Here is a 25,597-nt window from a genome sequence, read left to right as displayed (position 1 = left end):
GTTCATCACTCACACTATTCCTCACTCACACACTGGGCCCACACACTGTTCCTCACTCACACACTGGGCCCACACACTGTTCCTCACTCACACTATTCCCCACTCACACACTGGGCCCACACACTGTTCCTCACTCACACACTGGGCCCACACACTGTTCCTCACTCACACTATTCCTCACTCACACACTGGGCCCACACACTGTTCCTCACTCACACACTGGTCCCACACACTGTTCCTCACTCACCCTATTCCTCTCTCACACACTGGTCCCACACACTGTTCCTCACTCACACACTGGGCCCACACACTGTTCCTCACTCACATATTGGGCCCACACACTGTTCCTCATTCACACACCGGGCCCACACACTGTTCCTCACTCACACATTGGGCCCAGACACTGTTCCTCAATCAAACACTGGGCCCACACAATGTTCCTCACTCACACTATTCCCCACTTACACACTGGGCCCACACACTTTTCCTCACTCACACACTGGGCCCACACACTGTTCCTCACTCACACACTGGGCCCACACACTGTTCCTCACCCACGCTCTGTGCCCACACACTGTTCCTCACTCACACTATTCCTCACTCACACATTGCGCCCACACACTGTTCCTCACTCACACACTGGGCCCACACAATGTTCCTCACTCACACTATTCCTCACTCACACACTGGGCCCACAACTGTTCCTCACTCACACACTGGGCCCTCACACTATTCCTCACTCACACACTGGGCCCACACACTGTTCCTCACCCAGACACTGTTCCTCACTCACAGACTGGGCCCACACACTGTTCCCCACTCACACTATTCCTCTCTCACACACTGGTCCCACACACTGTTCCTCACTCACATATTGGGCCCACACACTGTTCTTCACTCACACACTGGGCCCACACACTGTTCCTCACTCACACACACTGGGCCCACACACTGTTCCTCACTCACACTATTGCCCACTCACACACTGGGCCTAAACTATGACCTCACTCACACTATTCCTCACTCACACACTGGCCCCACACACTATTCCTCACTCACACCCTGGTCCCACACACTATTCCTCACTCACACACTGGGCCCATACACTGTTCCTCACCCAGACATTGTTCCTCACTCACACTATTGATCACTCTCACACTGGGCCCACACACTGTTCCTCACTCGCGGATTGGGCCCACACACAGTTTACCCACACACTGTTCCTCACGCACACTCTGGGCCCACACACTGTTCCTCACTCACACTGTTGCTCACTCACACTGTTCCTCAATCGCACTGTTACTCACTCACACACTGGGCCCACACACTGTTCCTCACTGACACACTAGGCCTGCACACTGTTCCTCACCCACACTCTGGGCCCACACACTGTTCCTCAATCACACACTGGGCCCACACACTATTCCTCACTCACACACTGGATCCACATACTGTTCCTCACTGAGACACTGGGCCCACACACTGTTCCTCACTCACACACTTTATCCACACAATGTTCCTCGCTCACACACTGGGCCCACCCACTGTTCCTCACTCACTCACTGGGCCCACACACTGTTCCTCGCTCACACAATAGGCCCACACACTGTTCCTCCCTCACACACTGGGCCCACCCACTGTTCCTCACTCACTCACTGGGCCCACACACTGTTCCTCGCTCACACAATAGGCCCACACACTGTTCCTCAATCACACACTGGGCCCACACACTGTTCCTCACTCACACTATTCCTCACTCACACACTGGGCCCACACACTGTTCCTCACTCACACTCTGGGCCCACACACTGTTCCTCACTCACACACTGTTCCTCACTCACACTATTCCCCACTCACACACTGGGCCCACACAATGTTCATCACTCACACTATTCCTCACTCACACACTGGGCCCACACACTGTTCCTCACTCAAACACTGGGCCCACACACTGTTCCTCACTCACACACTGGGCCCACACACTATTCCTCACTCACACACTGGGCCCGTACACTGTTCCTCACTCACACACTGGGCCCACACACTGTTCCTCACTCACACTATTCCCCACTCACACACTGGGCCCACACAATGTTCCTCACTCACCCTATTCCTCTCTCACACACTGGTCCCACACACTGTTCCTCACTCACATATTGGGCCCACACACTGTTCCTCATTCACACACCGGGCCCTCACACTGTTCCTCACTCACACATTGGGCCCACACACTGTTCCTCAATCAAACACTGGGCCCACACAATGTTCCTCACTCACACTATTCCTCACTTACACACTGGGCCCACACACTGTTCCTCACTCACACACTGGGCCCACACACTGTTCCTCACTCACACTATTCCCCACTCACACACTGGGCCCACACAATGTTCATCACTCACACTATTCCTCACTCACACACTGGGCCCACACACTGTTCCTCACTCACACACTGGGCCCACACACTGTTCCTCACTCACACTATTCCCCACTCACACACTGGGCCGACACACTGTTCCTCACTCACACACTGGGCCCACACACTGTTCCTCACTCACACTATTCCTCACTCACACACTGGGCCCACACACTGTTCCTCACTCACACACTGGTCCCACACACTGTTCCTCACTCACCCTATTCCTCTCTCACACACTGGTCCCACACACTGTTCCTCACTCACACACTGGGCCCACACACTGTTCCTCACTCACATATTGGGCCCACACACTGTTCCTCATTCACACACCGGGCCCACACACTGTTCCTCACTCACACATTGGGCCCAGACACTGTTCCTCAATCAAACACTGGGCCCACACAATATTCCTCACTCACACTATTCCCCACTTACACACTGGGCCCACACACTTTTCCTCACTCACACACTGGGCCCACACACTGTTCCTCACTCACACACTGGGCCCACACACTGTTCCTCACCCACGCTCTGTGCCCACACACTGTTCCTCACTCACACTATTCCTCACTCACACATTGCGCCCACACACTGTTCCTCACTCACACACTGGGCCCACACAATGTTCCTCACTCACACTATTCCTCACTCACACACTGGGCCCACAACTGTTCCTCACTCACACACTGGGCCCTCACACTATTCCTCACTCACACACTGGGCCCACACACTGTTCCTCACTCACACACACTGGGCCCACACACTGTTCCTCACTCACACTGTTCCTCACTCACACACTGGGCCCACACACTGTTCCTCACTCACACACTGGGCCCACACACTGTTCCTCACTCACACTATTCCTCACTCACACACTGGGCCCACACACTGTTCCTCACTCACACACTGGTCCCACACACTGTTCCTCACTCACCCTATTCCTCTCTCACACACTGGTCCCACACACTGTTCCTCACTCACACACTGGGCCCACACACTGTTCCTCACTCACATATTGGGCCCACACACTGTTCCTCATTCACACACCGGGCCCACACACTGTTCCTCACTCACACATTGGGCCCAGACACTGTTCCTCAATCAAACACTGGGCCCACACAATGTTCCTCACTCACACTATTCCCCACTTACACACTGGGCCCACACACTTTTCCTCACTCACACACTGGGCCCACACACTGTTCCTCACTCACACACTGGGCCCACACACTGTTCCTCACCCACGCTCTGTGCCCACACACTGTTCCTCACTCACACTATTCCTCACTCACACATTGCGCCCACACACTGTTCCTCACTCACACACTGGGCCCACACAATGTTCCTCACTCACACTATTCCTCACTCACACACTGGGCCCACAACTGTTCCTCACTCACACACTGGGCCCTCACACTATTCCTCACTCACACACTGGGCCCACACACTGTTCCTCACCCAGACACTGTTCCTCACTCACAGACTGGGCCCACACACTGTTCCCCACTCACACTATTCCTCTCTCACACACTGGTCCCACACACTGTTCCTCACTCACATATTGGGCCCACACACTGTTCTTCACTCACACACTGGGCCCACACACTGTTCCTCACTCACACACACTGGGCCCACACACTGTTCCTCACTCACACTATTGCCCACTCACACACTGGGCCCAAACTATGACCTCACTCACACTATTCCTCACTCACACACTGGCCCCACACACTATTCCTCACTCACACCCTGGTCCCACACACTATTCCTCACTCACACACTGGGCCCATACACTGTTCCTCACCCAGACATTGTTCCTCACTCACACTATTGATCACTCTCACACTGGGCCCACACACTGTTCCTCACTCGCGGATTGGGCCCACACACAGTTTACCCACACACTGTTCCTCACGCACACTCTGGGCCCACACACTGTTCCTCACTCACACTGTTGCTCACTCACACTGTTCCTCAATCGCACTGTTACTCACTCACACACTGGGCCCACACACTGTTCCTCACTGACACACTAGGCCTGCACACTGTTCCTCACCCACACTCTGGGCCCACACACTGTTCCTCAATCACACACTGGGCCCACACACTGTTCCTCACTCACACTATTCCTCACTCACACACTGGGCCCTCACACTGTTCCTCACTCACACACTGGGCCCACACACTTCCTCACTCACACACTGTGCCCACACACTGTTCCTCACTCATACTGTTCCTCACTCACACACTGGGCCCACACACTGTTCCTCACTCACACACTGGGCCCACACAATGTTCCTCACTCACACTATTCCTCACTCACACACTGGGCCCACAACTGTTCCTCACTCACACACTGGGCCCACACACTGTTCCTCACCCAGACACTGTTCCTCACTCACAGACTGGGCCCACACACTGTTCCTCACTCACACTCTGGGCCCACACACTGTTCCTCACTCACACTATTCCTCTCTCACACACTGGGCCCACACAATGTTCCTCACTCACACACTGGGCCCACACACTGTTCCTAACTCACACACTGGGCCCACACACAGTTCCTCACTCACACTATTGCCCACTCACACAATGGGCCCATACACTGTTCCTCACTCAGACACCTTTCATCACTCACAGACTGGGCCCACACACTGTTCCTCACTCACACTATTCCTCTCTCACACACTGGGCGCACACACTGTTCCTCACTCACACACTGGGCCCACACACTGTTCCTCACTCACACTATTGCCCACTCACACACTGGGCCCACACAATGTTACTCACTCACACTGTTCCTCACTCACACACTGGTCCCACATACTATTCCTCACTCACACACTGGGCCCATACACTGTTCCTCACCCAGACACTTCCTCACTCACACTATTGATCACTCACACACTGGGCCCAAACACTGTTCCTCAATCACACACTGGGCCCAGACACTGTTTACCCACACACTGTTCCTCACGCACACTCTGGGCCCACACACTGTTCCTCACTCACACTGTTGCTCACTCACACTGTTCCTCAATCACACTGTTACTCACTCACACTCTGTTTACCCACACTCTGTTCCTCACTGACACACTAGACCTGCACACTGTTCCTCACTCAACTGTTCCTCACTCACACACTGGGCCCACACACTGTTCCTCACTCACACACTGGGCCCACACACTGTTCCTCAATCACACTATTCCCCCTCACACACTGGGCCCACACACTGCTCCACACTCACACACTGGGCCCACACACTGTTCCTCACTCAACTGTTCCTCACTCACACACTGGGCCAACACACTGTTCCTCACTCACACACTGGGCCCACACACTGGGCCCACACACTGGGCCCACACACACACTGTTCCTCACTCACACACTAGGCCCACACACTGTTCCTCACTCACGCACTGGGTCCACACACTGTTCCTCACTCATGCACTGGGCCCACACACTGTTCCTCAATCACACACTGGGCCCACACACTGTTCCTCACCCACACCCTGGGCACACACACTGTTCCTCAATCACACACTGGGACCACACACTGTTCCTCACCCACACACTGGGCTCACACACTGTTCCTCAGTCACACACTGGGTCCACACACTGTTCCTCACTCACACACTGTGCCCACACACTGTTCCTGACTCACACACTGCGCCCACACACTGTTCCTCACACACACACTGCGCCCACACACTGTTCCTCACACACACACTGCGCCCACACACTGTTCCTCACTCACACTGTTGCTCACTCACACTGTTCCTCAATCACTCTGTTACTCACTCACACACTGGGCCCACACACTGCTCCTCACTGACACACTAGGCCTGCACACTGTTCCTCACGCACACTCTGGGCACACACACTGTTCCTCAATCACACACTGGGCCCACACACTGTTCCTCACTCACACTGTTCCTCACTCACACACTGGGCCCTCACACTGTTCCTCACTCACACACTGGGCCCACACACTGTTCCTCACTCACACACTGTTCCTCACTCACACTGTTCCTCACTCACACACTGGGCCCAAACACTGTTCCTCAATTAAACACTGGGCCCACACACTGTTCCTCACGCACACTCTGGGCCCACACACTGTTCCTCACTCACACTGTTGCTCACTCACACTGTTCCTCAATCACACTGTTCCTCACTCACACACTGGGCCCACACACTGTTCCTCACTCACACTGTTCCTCACTGACACACTAGACCTGCACACTGTTCCTCACCCACACTCTGGGCCCACACACTGTTCCTCACTCACACTGTTCCTCACTCACATACTGGGCCCACACACTGTTCCTCACTCACGCACTGGGCCCGTACACTGTACCTCACCCATACACTGCGCCCTCACACTGTTCCTCACTCACACACTAGGCCCACACACTGTTCCTCACTCACACTGTTCCTCACTCACCCTGTTCCTCACTCACACACAGGGCCCACACACTTCCTCACTCACACACTGGGCCCACACACTGTTCCTCACTCACAGTGTTCCTCACTCACATACTGGGCCCACACACTGTTCCTCACTCACGCACTGGGCCCGTACACTGTACCTCACCCATACACTGCGCCCTCACACTGTTCCTCACTCACACACTAGGCCCACACACTGTTCCTCACTCACACTGTTCCTCACTCACCCTGTTCCTCACTCATACACAGGGCCCACACACTTCCTCACTCACACACTGGGCCCACACACTGTTCCTCACTCACACTGTTCCTCACTCACACACTGCCCACACACTATTCTTCACTCACACTGTTCCTCACTCACACACTGGGCCCACACACTGTTCCTCACTCACACACTGCGCCCACACACTGTTCCTCACTCACACATTGCGCCCACACACTGTTCCTCACTCACACACTGGGCGCACACACTGTTCCTCACTCACACTATTCCTCAATCACACACTGGGCCCACACACTGTTCCTTACTCATACACTGGGCCCACACATTATTCCTCACTCACACACTGGGCCCACACACTGTTCCTCACCCAGACACTGTTCCTCACTCACAATATTGATCACTCACACACTGGGCCCACACACTGTTCCTCACTCACACTATTCCTCACTCACACACTGGGCCCACACACTGTTCCTTAGTCACACACTGGGCCCACACATTATTCCTCACTCACACACTGGGCCCATACACTGTTCCTCACCCAGACACTGTTCCTCACTCACAATATTGATCACTCACACACTGGGCCCACACACTGTTCCTCACTCACACTATTCCTCTCTCACACACTGGTCCCACACACTGTTTCTCACTCACACACTGGGCCCAAAGACTGTTCCTCAATCACACACTGGGCCCATACACTGTTCGTCACTCACACTGGGCCCAAACACTGTTCCTCAATCACACACTGGGCCCATACACTGTTCGTCACTCACACACTGGGCCCAAACACTGTTCCTCAATCAAACACTGGGCCCACACACTGTTCCTCACGCACACTCTGGGCCCACACACTGTTCCTCACTCACACTGTTGCTCACTTACACTGTTCCTCAATCACACTGTACCTCACTCACACACTGAGCCCACACACTGTTCCTCACTGACACACTAGACCTGCACACTGTTCCTCACCCACACTCTGGGACCACACACTGTTCCTCACTCACACTGTTCCTCACTCACATACTGGGCCCACACACTGTTCCTCACTCACGCACTGGGCCCACACACTGTACCTCACCCATACACTGCGCCCTCACACTGTTCCTCACTCACACACTCGGCCCACACACTGTTCCTCACTCACACTGTTCCTCACTCACACATAGGGCCCACACACTTCCTCACTCACACACTGGGCCCACACACTGTTCCTCACCCACACACTGGGCCCACACACTGTTCCTCACTCACACACTGGATCCACACACTGTTCCTCACTGAGACACTGGGCCCACACACTGTTCCTCACTCACACACTTTATCCACACAATGTTCCTCGCTCACACACTGAGCCCACCCACTGTTCCTCACTCACTTACTGGGCCCACACACTGTTCCTCGCTCACACAATAGGCCCACACACTGTTCCTCCCTCACACACTGGGCCCACCCACTGTTCCTCACTCACTCACTGGGCCCACACACTGTTCCTCGCTCACACAATAGGCCCACACACTGTTCCTCAATCACACACTGGGCCCACACACTGTTCCTCACTCACACTATTCCTCACTCACACACTGGGCCCACACACTGTTCCTCACTCACACTCTGGGCCCACACACTGTTCCTCACTCACACACTGGGCCCACACAGTATTCCTCACTCACACACTGGGCCCACACACTGTTCCTCACTCACACTATTCCCCACTCACACACTGGGCCCACACAATGTTCATCACTCACACTATTCCTCACTCACACACTGGGCCCACACACTGTTCCTCACTCACACACTGGGCCCACACACTATTCCTCACTCACACACTGGGCCCGTACACTGTTCCTCACTCACACACTGGGCCCACACACTGTTCCTCACTCACACTATTCCCCACTCACACACTGGGCCCACACAATGTTCCTCACTCACCCTATTCCTATCTCACACACTGGTCCCACACACTGTTCCTCACTCACATATTGGGCCCACACACCGTTCCTCATTCACACACCGGGCCCACACACTGTTCCTCACTCACACTATTCCCCACTCACACACTGGGCCCACACAATGTTCCTCACTCACACTATTCCTCACTTACACACTGGGCCCACACACTGTTCCTCACTCACACACTGGGCCCACACACTGTTCCTCACTCACACTCTTCCCCACTCACACACTGGGCCCACACACTGTTCCTCACTCGCACTATTCCTCACTCACACACTGGGCCCACACACTGTTCCTCACTCACACACTGGGCCCACACACTGTTCCTCACTCACACTATTCCCCACTCACACACTGGGCCCACACACACTGTTCCTCACTCACACACTGGGTCCACACACTGTTCCTCACTCACACTATTCCTCACTCACACACTGGGCCCACACACTGTTCCTCACTCACACACTGGGCCCACACACTGTTCCTCACTCACCCTATTCCTCTCTCACACACTGGGCCCACACACTGTTCCTCACTCACCCTATTCCTCTCTCACACACTGGTCCCACACACTGTTCCTCACTCACATATTGGGCCCACACACTGTTCCTCATTCACACACCGGGCCCACACACTGTTCCTCACTCACACATTGGGCCCACACACTGTTCCTCAATCAAACACTGGGCCCACACAATGTTCCTCACTCACACTATTCCTCACTTACACACTGGGCCCACACACTGTTCCTCACTCACACACTGGGCCCACACACTGTTCCTCACTCACACACTGGGCCCACACACTGTTCCTCACCCACGCTCTGTGCCCACACACTGTTCCTCACTCACACTATTCCTCACTCACACACTGGGCCCACACACTGTTCCTCACTCACACACTGGGCCCACACAATGTTCCTCACTCACACTATTCCTCACTCACACACTGGGCCCACAACTGTTCCTCACTCACACACTGGGCCCTCACACTGTTCCTCACCCAGACACTGTTCCTCACTCACAGACTGGGCCCACACACTGTTCCTCACTCACACTATTCCTCACTCACACACTGGGCCCACACACTGTTCCTCACTCACACACTGGGCCCACACACTGTTCCTCACTCACCCTATTCCTCTCTCACACACTGGGCCCACACACTGTTCCTCACTCACCCTATTCCTCTCTCACACACTGGTCCCACACACTGTTCCTCACTCACATATTGGGCCCACACACTGTTCCTCATTCACACACTGGTCCCACACACTGTTCCTCACTCACACATTGGGCCCACACACTGTTCCTCAATCAAACACTGGGCCCACACAATGTTCCTCACTCACACTATTCCTCACTTACACACTGGGCCCACACACTGTTCCTCACTCACACACTGGGCCCACACACTGTTCCTCACTCACACACTGGGCCCACACACTGTTCCTCACCCACGCTCTGTGCCCACACACTGTTCCTCACTCACACTATTCCTCACTCACACACTGGGCCCACACACTGTTCCTCACTCACACACTGGGCCCACACAATGTTCCTCACTCACACTATTCCTCACTCACACACTGGGCCCACAACTGTTCCTCACTCACACACTGGGCCCTCACACTGTTCCTCACCCAGACACTGTTCCTCACTGACAGACTGGGCCCACACACTGTTCCTCACTCACACTATTCCTCTCTCACACACTGGTCCCACACACTGTTCCTCACTCACATATTGGGCCCACACACTGTTCTTCACTCACACACTGGGCCCACACACTGTTCCTCACTCACACACACTGGGCCCACACACTGTTCCTCACTCACACTATTGCCCACTCACACACTGGGCCCACACTATGACCTCACTCACACTATTCCTCACTCACACACTGGCCCCACACACTATTCCTCACTCACACCCTGGTCCCACACACTATTCCTCACTCACACACTGGGCCCATACACTGTTCCTCACCCAGACATTGTTCCTCACTCACACTATTGATCACTCTCACACTGGGCCCACACACTGTTCCTCACTCGCAGATTGGGCCCACACACAGTTTACCCACACACTGTTCCTCACGCACACTCTGGGCCCACACACTGTTCCTCACTCACACTGTTGCTCACTCACACTGTTCCTCAATCACACTGTTACTCACTCACACACTGGGCCCACACACTGCTCCTCACTGACACACTAGACCTGCACACTGTTCCTCACCCACACTCTGGGCCCACACACTGTTACTCACTCACACACTGGGCCCACACACTGCTCCTCACTGACACACTAGGCCTGCACACTGTTCCTCACCCACACTCTGGGCCCACACACTGTTCCTCAATCACACACTGGGCCCACACACTGTTCCTCACTCACACTGTTCCTCACTCACACACTGGGCCCTCACACTGTTCCTCACTCACACACTGGGCCCACACACTGTTCCTCACTCACACTGTTCCTCACTCACACACTGGGCCCACACACTGTTCCTCACTCACACACTGGGCCCACACAATGTTCCTCACTCACACTATTCCTCACTCACACACTGGGCCCACAACTGTTCCTCACTCACACACTGGGCCCACACACTGTTCCTCACCCAGACACTGTTCCTCACTCACACACTGGGCCCACACACTGTTCCTCACTCACACTCTGGGCCCACACACTGTTCCTCACTCACACTATTCCTCTCTCACACACTGGGCCCACACAATGTTCCTCACTCACACACTGGGCCCACGCACTGTTCCTAACTCACACACTGGGCCCACACACAGTTCCTCACTCACACTATTGCCCACTCACACACTGGGCGCACACACTGTTCCTCACTCACACACTGGGCCCACACACTGTTCCTCACTCACACTATTGCCCACTCACACACTGGGCCCATATACTGTCCTCACCCAGACACTTTTCATCACTCACAGACTGGGCCCACACACTGTTCCTCACTCACACTATTCCTCTCTCACACACTGGGCGCACACACTGTTCCTCACTCACACACTGGGCCCACACACTGTTCCTCACTCACACTATTGCCCACTCACACACTGGGCCCACACAATGTTACTCACTCACACTATTCCTCACTCACACACTGGGCCCACACACTATTCCTCACTCACACACTGGTCCCACATACTATTCCTCACTCACACACTGGGCTCATACACTGTTCGTCACCCAGACACTGTTCCTCACTCACAGTATTGATCACTCACACACTGGGCCCACACACTGTTCCTCACTCACAGATTGGGCCCACACACTGTTCGTCACTCACACACTGGGCCCAAACACTGTTCCTCAATCACACACTGGGCCCACACACTGTTCCTCACGCACACTCTGGGCCCACACACTGTTCCTCACTCACACTGTTGCTCACTCACACTGTTCCTCAATCACACTGTTACTCACTCACACACTGGGCCCACACTCTGTTCCTCACTGACACACTAGACCTGCACACTGTTCCTCACCCACACTCTGGGCCCACACACTGTTCCTCAATCACACACTGGGCCCACACACTGTTCCTCACTCACACTGTTCCTCACTCACACACTGGGCCCACACACTGTTCCTCACTCACACACTGGGCCCACACACTGTTCCTCACTCAACTGTTCCTCACTCAAAACTGGGCCCACACACTGTTCCTCACTCACACACTGGGCCCACACACTGTTCCTCAATCACACTATTCCCCCTCACACACTGGGCCCACACACTGCTCCACATTCACACACTGGGCCCACACACTGTTCCTCACTCAACTGTTCCTCACTCACACACTGGGCCAACACACTGTTCCTCACTCACACACTGGGCCCACACACTGGGCCCACACACACACTGTTCCTCACTCACACACTAGGCCCACACACTGTTCCTCACTCACGCACTGGGTCCACACACAGTTCCTCACTCATGCACTGGGCCCACACACTGTTCCTCAATCACACCCTGGGCCCACACACTGTTCCTGACTCACACACTGGGCCCACACACTGTTCCTCAATCACACACTGGGACCACACACTGTTCCTCACCCACACACTGGGCTCACACACTGTTCCTCACTCACACACTGGGTCCACACACTGTTCCTCACTCACACACTGTGCCCACACACTGTTCCTGACTCACACACTGCGCCCACACACTGTTCCTCACACACACACTGCGCCCACACACTGTTCCTCACGCACACTCTGGGCCCACACACTGTTCCTCACTCACACTGTTGCTCACTCACACTGTTCCTCAATCACACTGTTACTCACTCACACACTGGGCCCACACACTGCTCCTCACTGACACACTAGGCCTGCACACTGTTCCTCACGCACACTCTGGGCCCACACACTGTTCCTCAATCACACACTGGGCCCACACACTGTTCCTCACTCACACACTGGGCCCACACACTGTTCCTCGCTCACACACTGGGCCCACACACTGTTCCTCACTCACACTGTTCCTCACTCACACACTGGGCTCACACACTGTTCCTCACTCACACTATTCCTCTCTCACACACTGGGCCCACACAATGTTCCTCACTCACACTATTCCTCACTCACACACTGGGCTCACAACTGTTCCTCACTCACACACTGGGCCCACACACTGTTCCTCACCCAGACACTGTTCCTCACTCACAGACTGTGCCCACACACTGTTCCTCACTCACACACTGGGCCCACACACTGTTCCTCACTCACACTATTCCTCTCTCACACACTGGGCCCACACAATGTTCCTCACTCACACACTGGGCCCACACACTGTTCCTAACTCACACACTGGGCCCACACACTGTTCCTCACTCACACTATTGCCCACTCACACACTGGGCCCATACACTGTTCCTCACCCAGACACTGTTCCTCACTCACAGACTGGGCCCACACACTGTTCCTCACTCACACTATTCCTCTCTCACACACTGGGCGCACACACTGTTCCTCACTCACACACTGGGCCCACACACTGTTCCTCACTCACACTATTGCCCACTCACACACTGGGCCCACACACTGTTCCTCACTCACACTATTCCTCACTCACACACTGGGCCCACACACTGTTCCTCACTCACACACTGGTCCCACACACTATTCCTCACTCACACACTGGGCCCATACACTGTTCCTCACCCAGACACTGTTCCTCACTCACACTATTGATCACTCACACACTGGGCCCACACACTGTTCCTCACTCACAGATTGGGCCCACACACTGTTTCTCACTCAAGCACTGGGCCCAAACACTGTTCCTCAATCACACACTGGGCCCAGACACTGTTTACCCACACACTGTTCCTCACGCGCACTCTGGGCCCACACACTGTTCCTCACTCACACTGTTGCTCACTCACACTTTTCCTCAATCACACTGTTACTCACTCACACACTGGGCCCACACTCTGTTCCTCACTGACACACTAGACCTGCACACTGTTCCTCACCCACACTCTGGGCCCACACACTGTTCCTCAATCACACACTGGGCCCACACACTGTTCCTAACTCACACACTGGGCCCACACACTGTTCCTCACTCACACACTGGGCCCACACACTGTTCCTCACTCACACACTGGGCCCACACACTGTTCCTCACTCACACACTGGGCTAACACACTGTTCCTCGCTCACACAATAGGCCCACACACTGGGCCCACACACTGTTCCTCACGCACACATTGCGCCCACTCACTGTTCCTCACTCACACACTGGGCCCACACACTGTTCCTCACTCACACTATTCCTCAATCACACACTGGGCCCACACACTGTTCCTTTCTCACACACTGGGCCCACACATTATTCCTCACTCACACACTGGGCCCATACACTGTTCCTCACCCAGACACTGTTCCTCACTCACAATATTGATCACTCACACACTGGGCCCACACACTGTTCCTCACTCACACTATTCCTCACTCACACACTGGGCCCACACACTGTTCCTTTCTCACACACTGGGCCCCCACATTATTCCTCACTCACACACTGGGCCCATACACTGTTCCTCACCCAGACACTGTTCCTCACTCACAATATTGATCACACACTCTGGGCCCACACACTGTTCCTCACTCACACTATTCCTCTCTCACACACTGGTCCCACACACTGTTTCTCACTCACACACTGGGCCCAAAGACTGTTCCTCAATCACACACTGGGCCCATACACTGTTCGTCACTCACACACTGGGCCCAAACACTGTTCCTCAATCAAACACTGGGCCCACACACTGTTCCTCACGCACACTCTGGGCCCACACACTGTTCCTCACTCACACTGTTGCTCACTCACACTGTTCCTCAATCACACTGTTCCTCACTCACACACTGACCCACACACTGTTCCTCACTGATACACTAGACCTGCACACTGTTCCTCACCCACACTCTGGGCCCACACACTGTTCCTCACTCACACTGTTCCTCACTCACATACTGGGCCCACACACTGTTCCTCACTCACGCATTGGGCCCGTACACTGTACCTCACCCATACACTGCGCCCTCACACTGTTCCTCACTCACACACTAGGCCCACACACTGTTCCTCACTCACACTGTTCCTCACTCACCCTGTTCCTCACTCACACACAGGGCCCACACACTTCCTCACTCACACACTGGGCCCACACACTGTTCCTCACTCACACTGTTCCTCACTCACACACGGCCCACACACTATTCTTCACTCACACTGTTCCTCACTCACACACTGGGCCCACACACTGTTCCTCACTCACACACTGCGCCCACACACTGTTCCTCACTCACACATTGCGCCCACACACTGTTCCTCACTCACACACTGGGCGCACACACTGTTCCTCACTCACACTATTCCTCAATCACACACTGGGCCCACACACTGTTCCTTACTCATACACTGGGCCCACACGCTGTTCCTCACTCACACTGTTCCTCACTCACACACGGCCCACACACTATTCTTCACTCACACTGTTCCTCACTCACACACTGGGCCCACACACTGTTCCTCACTCACACACTGCGCCCTCACACTGTTCCTCACTCACACACTAAGCCCACACACTGTTCCTCACTCACACTGTTCCTCACTCACCCTGTTCCTCACTCACACACTGGGCCCACACACTTCCTCACTCACACACTGGGCCCACACGCTGTTCCTCACTCACACTGTTCCTCACTCACACACGGCCCACACACTATTCTTCACTCACACTGTTCCTCACTCACACACTGGGCCCACACACTTCCTCACTCACACACTGGGCCCACACGCTGTTCCTCACTCACACTGTTCCTCACTCACACACGGCCCACACACTGTTCCTCACTCACACTGTTCCTCACTCACACACTGGGCCCACACACTGTTCCTCACTCACACACTGGGCCCACACACTGTTCCTCACTCACACACTGGGCCCACACACTGTTCCTCACTCACACATTGCGCCCACACACTGTTCCTCACTCACACACTGGGCGCACACACTGTTCCTCACTCACACTATTCCTCAATCACACACTGGGCCCACACACTGTTCCTTACTCATACACTGGGCCCACACATTATTCCTCACTCACACACTGGGCCCATACACTGTTCCTCACCCAGACACTGTTCCTCACTCACAATATTGATCACTCACACACTGGGCCCACACACTGTTCCTCACTCACACTATTCCTCACTCACACACTGGGCCCACACACTGTTCCTTACTCACACACTGGGCCCACACATTATTCCTCACTCACACACTGGGCCCATACACTGTTCCTCACCCAGACACTGTTCCTCACTCACAATATTGATCACTCACACACTGGGCCCACACACTGTTCCTCACTCACACTATTGCTCTCTCACACACTGGTCCCACACACTGTTTCTCACTCACACACTGGGCCCAAACACTGTTCCTCAATCACACACTGGGCCCATACACTGTTCGTCACTCACACTGGGCCCAAACACTGTTCCTCAATCACACACTGGGCCCATACACTGTTCGTCACTCACACACTGGGCCCAAACACTGTTCCTCAATCAAACACTGGGCCCACACACTGTTCCTCACGCACACTCTGGGCCCACACACTGTTCCTCACTCACACTGTTGCTCACTCACACTGTTCCTCAATCACACTGTTCCTCACTCACACACTGGGCCCACACACTGTTCCTCACTGACACACTAGACCTGCACACTGTTCCTCACCCACACTCTGGGACCACACACTGTTCCTCACTCACATACTGGGCCCACACACTGTTCCTCACTCACGCACTGGGCCCACACACTGTACCTCACCCATACACTGCGCCCTCACACTGTTCCTCACTCACACACTCGGCCCACACACTGTTCCTCACTCACACTGTTCCTCACTCACCCTGTTCCTCACTCACACATAGGGCCCACACACTTCCTCACTCACACACTGGGCCTACACACTGTTCCTCACCCACACACTGGGCCCACACACTGTTCCTCACTCACACACTGGATCCACACACTCTTCCTCACTGAGACACTGGGCCCACACACTGTTCCTCACTCACACACTTTATCCACACAATGTTCCTCGCTCACACACTGGGCCCACCCACTGTTCCTCACTCACTCACTGGGCCCACACACTGTTCCTCGCTCACACAATAGGCCCACACACTGTTCCTCCCTCACACACTGGGCCCACCCACTGTTCCTCACTCACTCACTGGGCCCACACACTGTTCCTCAATCACACACTGGGCCCACACACTGTTCCTCACTCACACTATTCCTCACTCACACACTGGGCCCACACACTGTTCCTCACTCACACTCTGGGCCCACACACTGTTCCTCACTCACACACTGGGCCCACACAGTATTCCTCACTCACACACTGGGCCCACACACTGTTCCTCACTCACACTATTCCCCACTCACACACTGGGCCCACACAATGTTCATCACTCACACTATTCCTCACTCACACACTGGGCCCGTACACTGTTCCTCACTCACACACTGGGCCCGTACACTGTTCCTCACTCACACACTGGGCCCACACACTGTTCCTCACTCACACTATTCCCCACTCACACACTGGGCCCACACAATGTTCCTCACTCACCCTATTCCTCTCTCACACACTGGTCCCACACACTGTTCCTCACTCACATATTGGGCCCACACACTGTTCCTCACTCACACATTCGGCCCACACACTGTTCCTCAATCAAACACTGGGCCCACACAATGTTCCTCACTCACACTATTCCTCACTTACACACTGGGCCCACACACTGTTCCTCACTCACACACTGGGCCCACACACTGTTCCTCACTCACACTATTCCCCACTCACACACTGGGCCCACACAATGTTCATCACTCACACTATTCCTCACTCACACACTGGGCTCACACACTGTTCCTCACTCACACACTGGGCCCACACACTGTTCCTCACTCACACTATTCCCCACTCACACACTGGGCCCACACACACTGTTCCTCACTCACACACTGGGCCCACACACTGTTCCTCACTCACACTATTCCTCACTCACACACTGGGCCCACACACTGTTCCTCACTCACACACTGGGCCCACACACTGTTCCTCACTCACCCTATTCCTCTCTCACACACTGGTCCCACACACTGTTCCTCACTCTCATATTGGGCCCACACACTGTTCCTCATTCACACACCGGGCCCACACACTGTTCCTCACTCACACATTGGGCCCACACACTGTTCCTCAATCAAACACTGGGCCCACACAATGTTCCTCACTCACACTATTCCTCACTTACACACTGGGCCCACACACTGTTCCTCACTCACACACTGGGCCCACACACTGTTCCTCACTCACACACTGGGCCCACACACTGTTCCTCACCCACGCTCTGTGCCCACACACTGTTCCTCACTCACACTATTCCTCACTCACACACTGGGCCCACACACTGTTCCTCACTCACACACTGGGCCCACACAATGTTCCTCACTCACACTATTCCTCACTCACACACTGGGCCCACAACTGTTCCTCACTCACACACTGGGCCATCACACTATTCCTCACTCACACACTGGGCCCATACACTGTTCCTCACCCAGACACTGTTCCTCACTCACAGACTGGGCCCACACACTGTTCCTCACTCACACTATTCCTCTCTCACACACTGGTCCCACACACTGTTCCTCACTCACATAATGGGCCCACACACTGTTCTTCACTCACACACTGGGCCCACACACTGTTCCTCACTCACATACACTGGGCCCACACACTGTTCCTCACTCACACTATTGCCCACTCACACACTGGGCCCACACTATGACCTCACTCACACTATTCCTCACTCACACACTGGCCCCACACACTATTCCTCACTCACACCCTGGTCCTACACACTATTCCTCACTCACACCCTGGTCCCACACACTATTCCTCACTCACACTCTGGGCCCACACACTGTTCCTCACTCACCCACTGGGCCCACACAGTATTCCTCACTCACACACTGGGCCCACACACTGTTCCTCACTCACACTATTCCCCACTCACACACTGGGCCCACACAATGTTCATCACTCACACTATTCCTCACTCACACACTGGGCCCACACACTGTTCCTCACTCACACACTGGGCCCGTACACTGTTCCTCACTCACACACTGGGCCCACACACTGTTCCTCACTCACACTATTCCCCACTCACACACTGGGCCCACACAATGTTCCTCACTCACCCTATTCCTCTCTCACACACTGGTCCCACACACTGTTCCTCACTCACATATTGGGCCCACACACTGTTCCTCACTCACACATTGGGCCCACACACTGTTCCTCAATCAAACACTGGGCCCACACAATGTTCCTCACTCACACTATTCCTCACTTACACACTGGGCCCACACACTGTTCCTCACTCACACACTGGGCCCACACACTGTTCCTCACTCACACTATTCCCCACTCACACACTGGGCCCACACAATGTTCATCACTCACACTATTCCTCACTCACACACTGGGCCCACACACTGTTCCTCACTCACACACTGGGCCCACACACTGTTCCTCACTCACACTATTCCCCACTCACACACTGGGCCCACACACACTGTTCCTCACTCACACACTGGGCCCACACACTGTTCCTCACTCACACTATTCCTCACTCACACACTGGGCCCACACACTGTTCCTCACTCACACACTGGGCCCACACACTGTTCCTCACTCACCCTATTCCTCTCTCACACTGGTCCCACACACTGTTCCTCACCCACGCTCTGTGCCCACACACTGTTCCTCACTCACACTATTCCTCACTCACACACTGGGCCCACACACTGTTCCTCACTCACACACTGGGCCCACACAATGTTCCTCACTCACATTATTCCTCACTCACACACTGGGCCCTCACACTATTCCTCACTCACACACTGGGCCCATACACTGTTCCTCACCCAGACACTGTTCCTCACTCACAGACTGGGCCCACACACTGTTCCTCACTCACACTATTCCTCTCTCACACACTGGTCCCACACACTGTTCCTCACTCACATATTGGGCCCACACACTGTTCTTCACTCACACACTGGGCCCACACACTCTTCCTCACTCACACACACTGGGCCCACACACTGTTCCTCACTCACACTATTGCCCACTCACACACTGGGCCCACACTATGACCTCACTCACACTATTCCTCACTCACACACTGGCCCCACACACTATTCCTCACTCACACCCTGGTCCCACACACTATTCCTCACTCACACACTGGGCCCATACACTGTTCCTCACCCAAACATTGTTCCTCACTCAAACATTGTTCCTCACTCACACTATTGATCACTCTCACACTGGGCCCGCACACTGTTCCTCACTCGCAGATTGGGCCCACACACAGTTTACCCACACACTGTTCCTCACGCACACTCTGGGCCCACACACTGTTCCTCACTCACACTGTTGCTCACTCACATCGTTCCTCAATCACACTGTTACTCACTCACACACTGGGCCCACACACTGCTCCTCACTGACACACTAGGCCTGCACACTGTTCCTCACCCACACTCTGGGCCCACACACTGTTCCTCAATCACACACTGGGCCCACACACTGTTCCTCACTCACACACTGGGCCCACACACTGTTCCTCACTCACACACTGGGCCCACACACTGTTCCTCACTCACACTGTTCCTCACTCACACACTGGGCCCTCACACTGTTCCTCACTCACACACTGGGCCCACACACTGTTCCTCACTCACACACTGGGCCCACACACTGTTCATCACTCACACTGTTCCTCACTCACACATTGGGCCCACACACTGTTCCTCACCCAGACACTGTTCCTCACTCACAGACTGGGCCCACACACTGTTCCTCACTCACACTCTGGGCCCACACACTGTTCCTCACTCACACTATTCCTCTCTCACACACTGGGCCCACACAATGTTCCTCACTCACACACTGGGCCCACACACTGTTCCTAACTCACACACTGGGCCCACACACAGTTCCTCACTCACACTATTGCCCACTCACACACTGGGCCCATACACTGTTCCTCACCCAGACACTTTTCATCACTCACAGACTGGGCCCACACACTGTTCCTCACTCACACTATTCTTCTCTCACACACTGGGCGCACACACTGTTCCTCACTCACACACTGGGCCCACACACTGTTCCTCACTCACACTATTGCCCACTCACACACTGGGCCCACACAATGTTACTCACTCACACTATTCCTCACTCACACACTGGGCCCACACACTGTTCCTCACTCACACACTGGTCCCACATACTATTCCTCACTCACACACTGGGCCCACACACTGTTCCTCACTCACACACTGGTCCCACACATTATTCCTCACTCACACACTGGGCCCATACACTGTTCCTCACCCAGACACTGTTCCTCACTCACACTATTGATCACTCACACACTGGGCCCACACACTGTTCCTCACTCACAGATTGGGCCCACACACTGTTTCTCACTCAAACACTGGGCCCAAACACTGTTCCTCAATCACAGACTGGGCCCAGACACTGTTTACCCACACACTGTTCCTCACGCACACTCTGGGCCCACACACTGTTCCTCAATCACACTGTTACTCACTCACACACTGGGCCCACACTCTGTTCCTCACTGACACACTAGACCTGCACACTGTTCCTCACCCACACTCTGGGCCCACACACTGTTCCTCAATCACACACTGGGCCCACACACTGCTCCTCACTGACACACTAGACCTGCACACTGTTCCTCACCCACACTCTGGGCTCACACACTGTTCCTCAATCACACACTGGGCCCACACACTGTTCCTCACTCACACTGTTCCTCACTCACACACTGGGCCCACACACTGTTCCTCACTCACACACTGGGCCCACACACTGTTCCTCACTCAACTGTTCCTCACTCACACACTGGGCCCACACACTGTTCCTCACTCACACACTGGGCCCACACACTGTTCCTCAATCACACTATTCCCCCTCACACACTGGGCCCACACACTGCTCCACACTCACACACTGGGCCCACACACTGTTCCTCACTCAACTGTTCCTCACTCACACACTGGGCCAACACACTGTTCCTCACTCACACACTGGGCCCACACACACACTGTTCCTCACTCACACACTAGGCCCACACACTATTCCTCACTCACGCATTGGGTCCACACACTGTTCCTCTCTCATGCACTGGGCCCACACACTGTTCCTCAATCACACACTGGGCCCACACACTGTTCCTCACCCACACCCTGGGCCCACACACTGTTCCTCAATCACACACTGGGCCCACACACTGTTCCTCACCCACACACTGGGCTCACACACTGTTCCTCACTCACACACTGGGTCCACACACTGTTCCTCACTCACACACTGTGCCCACACACTGTTCCTGACTCACACACTGCGCACACACTGTTCCTCACACACACACTGGGCCCACACACTGCTCCTCACTGACACACTAGGCCTGCACACTGTTCCTCACGCACACTCTGGGCACACACACTGTTCCTCAATCACACACTGGGCCCACACACTGTTCCTCACTCACACTGTTCCTCACTCACACACTGGGCCCTCACACTGTTCCTCACTCACACACTGGGCCCACACACTGTTCCTCACTCACACACTGGGCCCACACACTGTTCCTCACTCACACTGTTCCTCACTCACACACTGGGCCCACACACTGTTCCTCACTCACACACTGGGCCCACACAATGTTCCTCACTCACACTATTCCTCACTCACACACTGGGCCCACACACTGTTCCTCACCCAGACACTGTTCCTCACTCACAGACTGGGCCCACACACTGTTCCTCACTCACACACTGGGCCCACACACTGTTCCTCACTCACACTATTCCTCTCTCACACACTGGGCCCACACAATGTTCCTCACTCACACACTGGGCCCACACGCTGTTCCTAACTTACATACTGGGCCCACACACTGTTCCTCACTCACACTATTGCCCACTCACACACTGGGCCCACACACTGTTCCTCACTCACACTATTCCTCTCTCACACACTGGGCGCACACACTGTTCCTCACTCACACACTGGGCCCACACACTGTTCCTCACTCACACTATTGCCCACTCACACACTGGGCCCACACACTGTTCCTCACTCACACTATTCCTCACTCACACACTGGTCCCACACACTGTTCCTCACTCACATATTGGGCCCACACACTGTTCCTCACTCACACATTCGGCCCACACACTGTTCCTCAATCAAACACTGGGCCCACACAATGTTCCTCACTCACACTATTCCTCACTTACACACTGGGCCCACACACTGTTCCTCACTCACACACTGGGCCCACACACTGTTCCTCACTCACACTATTCCCCACTCACACACTGGGCCCACACAATGTTCATCACTCACACTATTCCTCACTCACACACTGGGCTCACACACTGTTCCTCACTCACACACTGGGCCCACACACTGTTCCTCACTCACACTATTCCCCACTCACACACTGGGCCCACACACACTGTTCCTCACTCACACACTGGGCCCACACACTGTTCCTCACTCACACTATTCCTCACTCACACACTGGGCCCACACACTGTTCCTCACTCACACACTGGGCCCACACACTGTTCCTCACTCACCCTATTCCTCTCTCACACACTGGTCCCACACACTGTTCCTCACTCTCATATTGGGCCCACACACTGTTCCTCATTCACACACCGGGCCCACACACTGTTCCTCACTCACACATTGGGCCCACACACTGTTCCTCAATCAAACACTGGGCCCACACAATGTTCCTCACTCACACTATTCCTCACTTACACACTGGGCCCACACACTGTTCCTCACTCACACACTGGGCCCACACACTGTTCCTCACTCACACACTGGGCCCACACACTGTTCCTCACCCACGCTCTGTGCCCACACAATGTTCCTCACTCACACTATTCCTCACTCACACACTGGGCCCACAACTGTTCCTCACTCACACACTGGGCCATCACACTATTCCTCACTCACACACTGGGCCCATACACTGTTCCTCACCCAGACACTGTTCCTCACTCACAGACTGGGCCCACACACTGTTCCTCACTCACACTATTCCTCTCTCACACACTGGTCCCACACACTGTTCCTCACTCACATAATGGGCCCACACACTGTTCTTCACTCACACACTGGGCCCACACACTGTTCCTCACTCACATACACTGGGCCCACACACTGTTCCTCACTCACACTATTGCCCACTCACACACTGGGCCCACACTATGACCTCACTCACACTATTCCTCACTCACACACTGGCCCCACACACTATTCCTCACTCACACCCTGGTCCCACACACTATTCCTCACTCACACCCTGGTCCCACACACTATTCCTCACTCACACTCTGGGCCCACACACTGTTCCTCACTCACCCACTGGGCCCACACAGTATTCCTCACTCACACACTGGGCCCACACACTGTTCCTCACTCACACTATTCCCCACTCACACACTGGGCCCACACAATGTTCATCACTCACACTATTCCTCACTCACACACTGGGCCCACACACTGTTCCTCACTCACACACTGGGCCCGTACACTGTTCCTCACTCACACACTGGGCCCACACACTGTTCCTCACTCACACTATTCCTCTCTCACACACTGGTCCCACACACTGTTCCTCACTCACATATTGGGCCCACACACTGTTCCTCACTCACACATTGGGCCCACACACTGTTCCTCAATCAAACACTGGGCCCACACAATGTTCCTCACTCACACTATTCCTCACTTACACACTGGGCCCACACACTGTTCCTCACTCACA

This window comes from Chiloscyllium plagiosum, unplaced genomic scaffold, assembly GCF_037043375.1.
Source record: "Chiloscyllium plagiosum isolate Xiang-an unplaced genomic scaffold, Cpla_swu_hap1 HiC_scaffold_38, whole genome shotgun sequence".
Taxonomy (NCBI): Eukaryota; Metazoa; Chordata; class Chondrichthyes; order Orectolobiformes; family Hemiscylliidae; genus Chiloscyllium; species Chiloscyllium plagiosum.
The sequence above is the reverse complement of the archived record's forward strand: the minus strand, read 5'-3'. Positions refer to the sequence as shown.